Source organism: Benincasa hispida, chromosome 4, assembly GCF_027475165.1.
Source record: "Benincasa hispida cultivar pf3 chromosome 4, pf3_genome.v1.1, whole genome shotgun sequence".
Taxonomy (NCBI): domain Eukaryota; kingdom Viridiplantae; phylum Streptophyta; class Magnoliopsida; order Cucurbitales; family Cucurbitaceae; genus Benincasa; species Benincasa hispida.
In genome coordinates, this window is record NC_143481.1 from 51,681,525 (window position 1) to 51,694,929 (window position 13,405).

The window sequence follows — 13,405 nt, forward strand, 5'->3', positions numbered from 1 at the left end:
TGTGGAAATTTTAATCATATCAAATGATTAGGAGGTGTATCCCAAACAATGACTTTTTTTTCTGTCTTAGCTTTTGGTCACAAGCATGCTTGTAGAGGGTACTTTAGTCCCAAGCGAACTGCTAAAAAAGTCTTAGATTCTAGATTGTATTGGGATACTCTCTTTCAAGATCTATACTTCTTTTGTAAAACTTACAAGCATTGTAAAAAATCTAAAGGTCTATCCCATAGAAATGAAATGCCTCAGGTCTTTATACTTTTTTGTGAAATATTTGATGTATGGGGGATAGATTTCATGGGACCTTTTTCTTCCAGTTGTGGGTTTAAGTATATTTTGTTAGTTATGGACTATGTTTCCAAATGGGTGCAAGCAAAGCCCACTGTTACTAACGATGCTAAGACTATTGTAGGCTTTCTAAAGTCTAACATCTTGAACAACTTTAGCTTTCCTAGAGATATCATCAGTGACCAGGGGACTCATTTTTGTAATAGAATCATAGCTTTCCTGTTAAAGAAATACGACGTACAACACCATATCGCATCATCCTCAGAAGAACGGGCAGGTGAAAGTCTCAAACAGAGAGGTAAATACCATTTTAGAGAAAGTGGTCAAGCCTGGGAGGAAGGATTGGAGTCTTTGACTCGATGATGGATTGGGGGCTTACAGAATGGCCTTTAAGACTCCTACCGGGATGTCCCCTACTGAAAGATGTGCCACATTCCTGTGGAGATCCAGCACCATGCATACTGAGCAGTAAAGAAATTCAATTAGGATCTCAACAGCTTCAGGAGCTTGAAGAGCTAAGGTGAAAGTTCTTTGAAAAATCTTTAATTTACAATGAGAGGACGAAGGAATTCCATGACAAAATGATTGCACCTAAAGAATTACAAGTAGAGCATAAAGTTCTTCTATACAATTCTCGTTTAAAATTCATGTCTAGAAAACTTCGGTCCAAGTGGATTGAACCCTTTGATGTTTCTCACGTTTATCCCCATGGTTCAATGGACATTTTGAATTTTAAGATAGGAAAAATTTTAAAGGCGAATGGGCATCGTTTGAAGGTCTTCCAGGAGGGAGACTCGCTAGAATGCTTTGATCCTGCCTATCGGTTGGACTAACCGATTTATGTCTGTAAAATGAGTCACCAAGGTTGTTGGGGTTGATGCCCTAAATCTCGTAGGGTCCTATAATTTGTAAACCTTGTATGAACAAACAATGATTAATAATATTTAATATTTTTATTCACTTTATCTATGAAATATGTGATATTTTAGTTGCATTATCCACAAACCAATAAATTAATATCCAAGGTTATCGTTGTAACTTAAACATGTATGTGGAGACATACAGGTGGATCATGTTTAAGTGATAACCTAAACGGTCTGTAGTATATGGATAAGGGTGGGTACCTTATCCTGGTGACACTACAAGTATGACCCACTTTGTAGATGTTACAAATGTTGTAAAGTACTACAAATGATCTGATCCTAATTATCATGTATTAGACATGCGAGCGGGGATATTCTATACAAAGGAGTTTGTATAAGACCAGATCATGAAATTTTTAATCTCGTTATATAACGCCATTCATAATAGATACTTTCATTTCACTAAGATAACCATAGGTAACATGACCTTAATTTAGAGTGAGTTGTGAACTCCTACCTATAGGGCAGTCCTTTGATTTGTATGGGTGAGAGTGGCCAGATCGCAGAATCAACAAGCCTATTATTTTGGGGATTCGTCTAATTGGGGAGCTGGGAACACAGCTACACAAGATAGAATTCACTCCTTTTACGAAGTAGAGGTAAGTAGATAAATTGCTTCCTTAAGAGCTGATTCCGAGTCTTGAACAATGTGGCGCCACACCCTCTCCTAGCCCGAGAGGGATTTAGTCATAGTAGGACTATGATTTATTGTTCATTGGAGGAATCAGTGGTACTTAAGGAGTTAGAGGTAACTATAGGGGCAAAACGGTAATTTGGCCCAGCGGTACTTACGAGCAATTTGTGAAGGGTCATCGTACTGTTGATTGGTTATATCCAATGGACACGAAAATATATTTGTAGTGTAAAGAGTATAATTGTCGATCTTTAGTGAAGTGCCTGACAATTAACAGATGGTGTATAATGTAATTAAATAGTTTAATTAAGTATTCACGTACCGTTGGAGCTTCAAGCTATAGGTCCATAAGGTCCCCTTGGTAGCTCAGAAGGATTTAGTTGAGGATCAATTTTTAGGTTAATTTGAAATGTTCAAATCAATAAGAGGGAATTTAATTATACACGATATAATTGATATAATGTATTTGATACATTAATTGGAGGAATAAATATTTGAATATGATTCAAATATATTTTATATGAATAAGATTCATAGTTGTTAAATTTAATATAAATATGATTTATATTAAATGCCATAAAATAGAGAAAAAGAAACTATAGTTTATATTGTATATGATGCAATATTAAAACTATAGGTTATAAATATAATATGAGAAGTTGGTTATCATATTTATTTATATTATTAATTATTTGGATAATTAATCCATTTTTCTCTCTAACCACCTTAGTGGGAGGTTAAGCAATTTTTTATGGCAAATGGAATAAATAAAATATGATTTTATATTCCAAATCTAAGCTAAACGACTTCTAAGAGAATCTACACGATTTGTTCAGAGCCTATACAATAAACTTTGAGATTACATGATTGAAGAATTCTCTATGTGATAGTGTTGTTCTTCTTCAATCGTCTTCCTCCTCCAAACTCACAAACTCCCTCCTAACCAAAATAGTCATAGCCCACAATTCCTGGGTTCTCACCTGAGAATACTGAGGGAACCAAGTGGTTGTGACCTTCCCTTTTGGTTTGTTTTTGTTGCTGTTTGGAGAGATCGTGATTGTTTGATGAGTTCGTGACAGCTCGAAGGATTAAAGTGAAGAAGTGTTCTTCAAAAGTATAATCACTTGAACCCTTTTTGTAGTTTAAAAATATGATGTAATTTTTTTGTTAAGATGCATAATCTGTATGTTTTACTGTAAACGTTTGTTTTCAATTGAAATGGGATTTAGACGATCTGCTTCCGCTCATGGATCTTGTAAATCGAGTTCCTTCAGATCGAGCAACCGACCCTAAAAATTTACGCTTCCTAAAGGCAACCAGGCTTTAAATTTACATGCTTTCCTAGATTAGATTTCATTTCCGAAATTTTTCCTTTATCATTGAACCTAATATTTTCTATCATTCTTGTTTTCTGCTAGGTGAGTTGATAGAGAGAAGGTTGATTCGAGTGAGTCAAATCCTTCCTTCATCCTGCTAATTCAAGGAAGTCTTCTAATCCCTCATGCTTTATTTTCAGTCACAGTGGAGACAATGTGAACTTTAAAAATTGGAGGTGGGGTATTCGGATTTGGCATTTCTTTTTTGCATGAAAATTTAGTTTGTGGTCCTTGGCGCTGAGCTCAAGCAATGTTGTGTGCTTGCTTGTCATTTGCTTCTTTGTTGTGTTCTCTGCTATGCTCGGTCTATAATGCACTCTTTCGAGTTGTGTGTGCATGAGATAGGGTGAAAGAAAAGGATTTACAATTTTTAAGGTGTTTTTGAAAATTTTTCTATATTTCTATCATGCTTCTTTAAGTTCTTTGTCTATCTATCTCAACCGTTGCTCACTTTGAATCAAATTATTAGGCCATAAGATTATTGTCACTCCAGAAGGCCTTAAGGATAGACATTAGAATTTCTGAGAGCCAATTTAATGATGCATACTTTAGGAAGTAATCAATTGAAGTTGGCACTTACCTAAAAAAAATAGTTAGAAAGCTTGAATAATGAGAGGTTTACTCCTCTTTATCAATGGTGTGATTAACTTGGGGCGACTATAACATCTTTAGTTTCCCTCTGATCTAAAGCACCCTAGAGAAATGAGTAAGCTTAGGCATTTTTGAAAGAAAGTCGGCCCGTAGTTCGATGTCATTCACGTAACCGGCGTGGACAAGCCAAATCAATTGAAAAAAAAAAAAAAGAGAAAGAGCTAAAGAAAAAGAAGCAACGATTAAGTGTTAAACGATTTTGATTACTCTAATTGCATGGTATCACCAGTTTGAGTTTAGAAAATTTAATTCTTGACCTTTTGAATCAAAGTAGGGGATGAGGCTTCATAAGGCTTTTTTGGGTCTGCTTGTGCTTGAAACTGACAGGCTCGTACTCATCCATGCATAATAATTCAAATCTTCAAATTTGCCTTGAATTGGTTGAATACTTTTTGCTTGTCCATTCGACTGTGTACGTAACTTTATTGCAACACCTTTATGGCAGTGGGTTGCATCTGCAAATAGCGAAAGCCACCAAAAACTAGATTGCAACACCTTTATGGCAATGGGTTGTTCTTTAAAGTGCCATCCATACCTTGCTGTATGGCAGTGTGTCAAAATTCCTTCCATCTCTTCTTCAACAGTGCATCTCTTGTAGGCATGATTTGGCCCTAACTTGTACAAACAAGGCTCATCCCAGAAACAATATTTCAAACCATGGAAGAATCTTTCACGCTAAGGATAGTTCATGTCTAGAGGGAGGACTTTGCTGACAAGGTAGTTGACAATATTCACGAACCATTACATTTCTTACTTTCAAAGCACACCACAATTCAAATTAATTTTCTTGGTTACCATCAATAAATTTAAAGGAGGTCTTCCTTTGTCTAAAACTAATTATTGTACTCTATTTCCTTGGGATTTTATAACTTGACTTGTGACAATTCTTAAAACGGTGAGAAAACAACTTATGTTTGATTTGATTTTATGATAAAATCATCTATGAAAATATTCTTTGCAACATAAGATGAATCATCTATATATGATCGGTATGACAATCATAGAAGGGTTGAATATGGTCTATCTAAATTAATTATTTTTTTAATAAATCTTTCTCAAGAATTAGATAAAAAGAAATAAATTGAAGTTTGGAGAGAGCAACAATGGAAACTTTGTATTTTATGGAAGATTGAAAATAATGAACATTGTTGTAGGAATTTTTTGGAGAAGATGAGTTTAAAAAGAGAGAAAAGATGGTGAAAACCAAATTTAATTTGGGCGTATAGATCTCTAGCTAAAAAAAAATCAAAGGTTGAGATTAAAAGTAAAAGAAATATATATCTATATAATTTTCTTATATAGATATATATTTTTAAAAAATTAATTTTCTTATTAAAACCAAACAAAATCCACCATGTGTCACTCCTTCATCTTCCTACACATTACTCTGTAATTTGTCCAATTTGAATAATAAGTGGCAACATCATCACCTCGAGTATTTCCCACTAAACTTGTTTTTTTATATCTTCTTCATTTGATCAACTCTAAGTTAAGTGATTTAAATTGTGTAGGAACCGTTATTTTGAGCTCTACACAATAGACTTTTTTAAATGCGCAAAATATTAGTAATTAAAAGCGAAGATCGAAAATTAAATGAAGTGGCAAATACTCGAAATTAATTATAAAAAAACAACTTTCTTAATTTGATTATTCAACATTTTGTTGGAAATGTTGCAATATGATTAATTATAATTAATTTGAAGAAGATGTTGCCACCAAATGAGATAAACTTCCCACTAAATATTAGTAATTTGATTATTCCACCAACTTTCCAACATTTTGTTTCTTCTTCATTTGATGTTGCCACTTATTTAAATGCACAAAAATGTTGCAATTTGATTAATTATAATTAATTTGATATTAAGGACCAAAAAACTAACCATCAATTACACTAACCCAAAAAACAGAAGAAACAAAATGTTGGAAAGTTGGTGACTTCTCCAAAAACCACCATTGTTTCTTTGAAAAGAAAAGAGAGGTGGAAGGGAAGACACAAAAAAAGAAGAAGAAAGGTGGAGAAGTCTAAAGAGTTAGCCAAAATAAAGAAGGGGGAAGTTAGAAATTATGGAGAAGGAGGTAGAGAGATATATAGAGAAATGAAGGAGGAAGAGAAGGCTTGTGGAAGGAGATGGTCGGAAACTCATCGGAGAGGAGTACAATAGAGCTCAATACTCGTCGGAACCTCGCTGAAAGTCATCGAAACAATTGTTGGAAGTCAAGGATAATGCCGGAGACAAATTTAGGAGGCATATAGACAGATTTTTCCAAGCTTAATAAGGTAATTTCATCTTTCGTAAGCCATTTTCAAGAAGGGTAAATAAGAGTTTTCTTCATTTATCATCCTTAATTTTTGTTTACTCTTTTTGGTGGTGTAGAAGAGGAAAAATTAAATGGAGCAAGTATGGATTTTATGAACAACAAGAGAATGGGTTATGTGATTTAACATGTCATTTTTCAATAACTTTAATAGGATTGTTTAGTTTTACAATCTTCTTTCTTGAAATTGAGGTGAAAATAATTATGAATTATAAAGTTTTTGGGTTGGAAGAAAAAAAGTAGGAAAGATAGGAAAAATAGTAACATTTGATGGATTATTGTAATATCAAAAGAAATATTAATAGGCGAAAGAAAAGATTTGAGAATGAAGAGGAATGAGTTGGAGAAGGAAATCTAGAGAGAAGAAATCAAAAAAGAGAATGATTATATTTCAACATGGAATTGATTTGTGTAGTACTAAGTATAAGACCTAGGAAGATTGTACATACTTCAAGTCATTCACTTGAGTCAAAGATGAGAGTAAAATGTGGAAAAGGGACCATGCTTGTACAATACTTTTTATGTGATGAAAAAGATAAATGATATTGAATTTTGGTTGACTTGGCAACAATGAAAGATGGAAATTTAGTTAAATTTACATTCAAAAGTATTTAAAGTCATTTTAGGAGGTAATTAATTATTTGCTTATTATACTAATTTTTGGACGAGCATAGATCGAGATCGACTTGGAATCTTGACTAATGATATAGAGTGGTTTATTTTACTAACGTTTTTATTATTTAACTAGTATTATGACATGTCACACCCCCCTCTCAAATTACCCTCTTAACCCAAGAGGAGTTGTGAGGACAACAAATACCAACCCTCTTATGACATCTACCATTCGACTGGCTTGCTTTGTCTTAAACATAAACACAACCTAATATACACATACAACTTGAAAATATAAAGCCAACAACTTTGATTACACAAGATAACTCATAACATTCTCGAATGCAAGTTTATTTTTCAACCATGACCTTGACATTACCTCTACTGAGGTTAATGAAACATGCTGACTTGAAACAATAGAACTCTTAATACTTGACCTATGAAATGATCTGAGGCGATGGCAGATTGACTTTGGCAGACCAAGCACCCTGCAACCCTACAACCCTAGAATTATCATGCAACATTATGTCTAACTCTCCTTGACCCTTATGTTCACCAACTCCCTACTCCAAGCCAACTAGTTCCAACCAACTTTTACTGAAGCATCAATCAACGCAAGGTTAAGTTGAGCGCATGGCAAGGCTAGCACATGACACGCTAGGCGCTGGCGCATGCTCACAATCAAGCTGTTGAGCGTTAGGTGTTGGGCGTAAGCACTAAGTCTCGCACACAAGGCAAATGGGCGGCATACCTTGCATAGGGTGTGCACTGAGCAGGAGAGTGCTGAGGTTGGGTGTCAGGTGCTATAGGCATACATGGAGACAGTAGGCGATGGGATGTGCCTCTATCTGTTCAGCAAGCTAGCACTAGCGCTCAAGACACTTGGTAACCCCAAGGTTGGCGTGCACTAGAAACCTAATGCATGCAACATTAATGCCCATCAATAGCTCAATCCCTCGCATCCTTTCTTCAACCTCCAACCGACAGCCTTGCCTACTTCTAGAAATTCCAGCCATCAGCCCATTTTCAAGCCTCTTGATCTCCTTCACCTTTCATGCCCTAAGAATTTGAGCTTCTAATTTCACCGAATGCTCAAAATGCACCAAAATCCTCAGTTTGCTCCAATTCCTTCGAAACATAGACCAACCTTGAGTTTTCTTCAATTTCGGGCATCATCTCGGCCAAATTCTTCCAAGGCAGCTTTGGTGTTCTTATACATTCATAAAGCTTCAATTTGACTGAAGAAAATCTCCCTTTGCACGAGCAAAATGGGAAAACCGAGCTCCTCTTCATAACCCCTATTTATAGTTTCATTTGCATGTCTTCCTTGCTTAAAATTTTGACCACTATGCTCCCACTTTGCACTTCCTCAATACCTGGCTAGAATTTACATTTGCCACCTCATCCTACATGCAAAGTAAGCCTTAGACTGACCTCTCACTCTTGGCCACAACTTCAACAACGCATGGACAAGCTTCTCCAATGCATGGTTTCTTGCCTTCTAATCTCCATGCCTAACCAAAGTCTTCCCTTGCCTTCCACGCAAGGCTCCTTCACCTCTATGCATAGCTAGCTCGACCAACCTTCCTATGCTATTCTCTTTGCTTATTCCTTCCACCCATGGTTGTTCCTTCTTTGCAATGCTTAGCAATCAACTTCCTTACTAAATCCTTCGTGTGTGACACCCTTCCTAATGCCTAGCTTAGTTCCTTCCCAACTTAACACTTGAACCGATTCTTCTCCCTTCATCACCTTGTTACACCTTAGGCTATACCAATTCTACCTTGAGCGCATAGCTCACCTCTTCCTTTGGTAAAACCCCATCTTTAACACACCACTCAAGTCTAATTCAAAGCCCATTCCCATCAACTTCCAAGACCTACAACCAAGCTTAAAGTTTTAAGTATCTTAAGCCCATTCCATGCATATAGCATCATTTCTTATTCATTTTAACTTGAAAAATCTTAAGGAAGAGTTTCAAGGCTTACATGACATTTCAAGAAATGCATAATTATGTATAATTTTATAAGAGAAAAGTATGATTTTTATAGAGCAATTGAGAATGAAGAGTTCATGTTAAAAGTAGTTTTCAAACTACGAGATCATTGTACTCATGGTGATTACTCGATGCTACATGAATGTGTTTCCATAGTATACTAGATAAAGATAGGTCTTTGGAATCTACTTCAACACACATATAGATTTTGGGTTGTGTGTTGGGGTGAGATTTGGAGTAATGGGAAACCTGCATCAGTTTATAAATGTGAGCTAACCTCCTCAATGTTTGCCTAATCTCTTTGGTGTATCGAACAGAAGGTGAAAAGAAATCATGAGAAGAGGAAGAGAAGAGATGACAAGAGAGAAGGGAAAAAAGCCACATAAGCCCACATTAATGAAAAAAAATTAGCAAAAATTACAACATCCAATGTCATGCCATTCATTCATTGATCAACTAATGGTCGACTTTAAGTTAGAACCAATTACTATTTGTTATTTGAAACTTTAGGTATCAAATAGTCATCAATCTCAAGTCTACAAATGTATTTTCTTTAATAGCTTGTTAGGAACATCATGATTTTCTGGGATTTCTTTTTTTTTTTTTTTTTTGTGTGAAAAATAACATCTTTATTAAGGCTCATGGGCCAAAGAATGAGATACATCTTCTGAGTTCATAGAAATAGCCCAATTTGGGAACCTCATGTCAAAGTCGGACATACTTAAAAAGCCTACATTTGTACATTCTTAACTTTCTTTTCATTTTTCTGTTATCATTCAAACACCAACTTTTAAATGCATACATTTCAATTCTTTTTAGTTCCAAACAAAGTATTTAATGTAAATTCATTTTTCTAATTTTAAATCACATAATTTAAATTTATTTTTAAACTTTCTTCACTATAAATGGACGGTAAGATTTTGTGCAAAAGAAAATTGATCAAAAAAAAAGAAAAGGAAAAAGAAAACCTAGCCTTCACCATCTTCTCCTCTCCCTGGCACCCCCGACCATCTTCCCCTAACGGTGCGTACCTCTTCGCCGGCGAACCTTCAACGGCTACGGCGTGTAGACGCAGCGCAAGCATTCCTATTCTTCGGCAACGTCAGACCACGGAAGCTTTGATTACCCATCTTCGCGCTACTTCACCACGACGGGGTGATTTGATTATATGTTGTTTGATCATTGAACTAACCTTTGGAATTTTAATGTCAGAATTAAGATTCTTCTTTCGGGAAAGATAGCGAAGCTCTTGTTAGATTCAGTCCAGAAGCAACCCCACCGGGTCCTTGAAGAACACTTCATTTCTCTGTTACGATCATGTAAGGCAGTGGCGCTGCTTCAGAAAGTTCAAGCCCAGATTATTACCCATGGTTTTCAACACAATGAATATGTAGCTCCCAATGTGGTATCTTCATGGGCTGGTCTGAAGCGAATGGCTTATGCCCGCCATCTGTTCGATCATTTTCCTGACCCGAAAGTAGCGCTTTGGAATGCAACTTTCAGAGGGTATTTCCATAATGAGTTTTACAGAGAAGTGATTTTCTTGTTCGCAAAAATGAAGAGCATGGACGTGAGACCCAATTGCTTCACGTTCCCTCTTGTCCTCAAATCTTGTGCGAAGATCAGAGCATTTGTGGAAGGTGAAGAGATACATTGTGAGGTGATTAAGGGAGGGTTTGAAGGGAACCAATTTGTGGCTACTACGTTGATCGATGTGTACTCTGGTGGGAGGGTGATTGGGTCTGCGTACAAGGTGTTTGTTGGAATGCTCGAGAGAAATATAGTTGCGTGGACTTCCATGATTAGTGGCTACATTTTGTGTAATGATGTGGCACTTGCTCGCCGACTTTTTGACTTGGCACCGGAACGGGATGTTGTGCTGTGGAACATTATGGTTTCTGGTTATATTGAAATAGGAGATATGGAAGCTGCCAGAAAGCTGTTTGATACAATGCCATACCGAGATACGATGTCTTGGAATACAATGTTGAGTGGTTATGCAAATAATGGGGATGTTGAGGCTTGTGAGAAGCTGTTTGAAGAGATGCCTGAGCGGAATGTTTTCTCCTGGAATGGATTGATTGGAGGATATGCTCACAACGGGCGTTTCTTTGAAGTATTGCGTTGTTTCAAACGAATGCTAACCGATGCCGTTGTTGTTCCCAATGATGCCACCCTTGTCACTGTGCTATCTGCTTGTGCAAGATTAGGAGCCCTTGACTTGGGAAAGTGGGTTCATATATATGCTGCAACGATCGGGTTTAAAGGAAACATTTATGTTGGAAATGCATTGATAGACATGTATTCAAAATGTGGTGTAATAGAGAATGCAATGGAAGTTTTTGGAAGCATGGATTTAAAAGATCTTATTACTTGGAACTCTGTAATTTGTGGGTTGGCAACTAATGGATGTGGGGTAGATGCATTAAATTTGTTTCACCAGATGAAGATCACTGGCGAAAAACCGGATGGAATCACCTTCATTGGGGTGTTGTGCTCCTGTACCCATCTTGGGTTAGTTGAAGAAGGCATCTCTTATTTCAACTCAATGGTCCATGACTACTCAATTACGCCTCAGATTGAGCATTATGGTTGTATGGTTGATCTATTTGGCCGAGCTGGTCTTTTGGACCGAGCAATTGAGTTTGTGAAGAGGATGCCAATGGAAGCAGATGCTGTCATCTGGGCTGCTCTACTAGGTGCATGCAGGATTTACAAAAACATAGATCTGGCTGAGTTAGCTCTTCAAAAACTCATTCAGCTTGAACCCAAAAACCCTGCAAACTATGTCATGCTATCAAATATCTATGGAGATCTTGGTAGATGGAAAGATGTTGCACGGTTAAAGATTTTAATGAGGGATACCGGGTCCAAAAAAATGCCAGGATGTAGCTTGATTGAGGTGAATGATAGCGTAGTTGAGTTTTATTCCTTGGATGAGAGGCATTCTCAGAGCAAGGAAATCTATGGAGTCTTAAAGGGATTGATGAAATTGTTAAGATCATTTGGGTATGAACCAAATATTATGGAACTCCAGCAGGGATCATGAGAACCAACGGGCCACATGAAAATGGCTTTTGAATGTCTGAGATGGTGTCTTATCTAGCTGCAATATCTTTCCATCCTGGTTATACTGCTGTTTCAGCTAATTTAACCTCCGGTCTATTCAAAGTTCCAAACAAATCATAACTACAATCTAGGACCTGGATGGATGAATGTTGGGGATAGCCCCCACTGTGATATTCATTGATAGCAGTCTTTGAAGCTATTAAAACTTCCAAGTGCTGCTCGTAATCCTGAGATTGATTTTCATTCAGAAACCCGCCCCCCTGTTAGAAACAAAACTCTCTCAACCCTAATTTTGCATCCACTTTTTTGAATCATTGTCCAATACATTCTTCCCAGTCATTCTTTAGTTCCTCCCTCATTGATCCTCATCTAACTACTTGACTTTGACTGAATACTTTTCCTTATTTTATTTTAAACTTCTCACCTAATGTGCAGAGTTGCGATGTTTGATTTCACAGTGAACTTTACTATTTTAGTGTCGTTGGTGATCTGCTTTGCAGGAGAGAATCATCGATTATGTCAAAGATGTTGGGAAGAAACAAGATTTTGCTCCTAGTTTCATTCATCATTACAACAAGAAATTCTGGTAAATTCTTTTTTATTGCCTCTACATAGCACCCTACACGGTTGGTTTTTTGTTGCATTATTTCATGTTCTGGCATTCTAAAACACTCGAGTTTTTCCAGTCTTTGTAGTTCAATGAGTAGATATTATACCTTGTATAATAGCACATACTAAAAATACCTTAAATTCTTAAAGTAAGCTTTTGGGTATATCGGTGGTCTAAAACATGATATCAATACGAAAAATTGGGTTCAAACTCTTCTAATTATCATATTTTTCTCTAATCAATATCAATAGATTACTTGCATCGACTAATTTATTATGCTTGTTGATTGTTAATAGAGGGGTGGAGAGTGGAAGAAGATAGACATTATCTCAGTGAGTGAGTTAGCGTTTAAGCGTGATCTCAAAAAGGAATACCTCGAAACATTTAGTTTATCGTATCGATCTTATATTTTTTACCTTTCAATACATTTGAGTATCCTATGGCCTCTCTGCCACCAAGCCTTTGAAATTTTGCAACAATTAGTAATGCAACCAAAGGTGAGATGGTGGCTGGTGAAGGCATTTGAAATTTTTGTAACAGCTATTATAACTATCAATTCTCTCGGGCAACGTTAAGTGCTGCCCATGAATCCAACTGAAAAATACCTTTGCTCTTGAGCCTCTTGCACTAACAGAGATTTTCGGCCATAAAAAGTGAGCTCCTGATTCCAACTTTATGCTTATTATTTTTCAATTAATTTAAGATTGAGAAAATTGGTTGTTTTGGGGAAATCGACAAAAATGACCTTTTTGGAGTTTTATTTTATATTTTTTTATCTATTTTCGAAAAGCAAGTTTTTTTTTACCCCTTGATGATGAAAATGATATAAGCATGGGAAATTTTGGTTGTATAATTACTTTTATGTCCCTTATTCAATTCTCACATTTAATTTCAACAATCAACCTACCAAACTAATTCACCAAAAATTCTCCA

At 36.3% G+C, this 13,405-nt stretch overlaps 1 pseudogene across 1 annotated transcript; it reads left to right on the plus strand.

Annotated features, from left to right (window-relative positions):
• The first annotated feature begins 9,560 nt into the window (after positions 1 to 9,560).
• Positions 9,561 to 12,694, plus strand: LOC120076848 (pentatricopeptide repeat-containing protein At3g29230 pseudogene; annotated as a pseudogene). Its single transcript, XR_016528973.1, has one exon. The product of XR_016528973.1 is annotated as a pentatricopeptide repeat-containing protein At3g29230 pseudogene (transcript).
• Positions 12,695 to 13,405: the final 711 nt, after the last annotated feature.